The following is a 288-nucleotide window of genomic DNA, read 5'->3' as shown; positions in this document are numbered from 1 at the left end:
CCACCCCTGCCTCGCCTCTTGCGCCTGCCCTGGGGCTGCTCTCCGCTGTCCCCGCTCGGCGCTGAGGCGTGGGGTAACTCCCCGGCCGAGGCCGGGCCGCGCAGCCGGGCGTTCTCCGGCAGCGGGCAGCTCGCCGACCCTGCCTGCACCCTGCTGGGGCTCCGCTGGGCCTGGGGCGCCAGCCGGGGCCGGGCCACAGCCCCCGCTCTGTGCAGCCTGCCCGGGGGTGCTTCCTTGGCAGCTGCCGCGGTTCCCGGCGCCGCGCCGACCTCTCGACGGGCGGACGGA

Source organism: Gallinula chloropus (genome assembly GCF_964237585.1).
Source record: "Gallinula chloropus genome assembly, chromosome: 15".
Lineage (NCBI taxonomy): Eukaryota > Metazoa > Chordata > Aves > Gruiformes > Rallidae > Gallinula > Gallinula chloropus.
Note: the sequence above shows the minus strand (reverse complement) of the source record.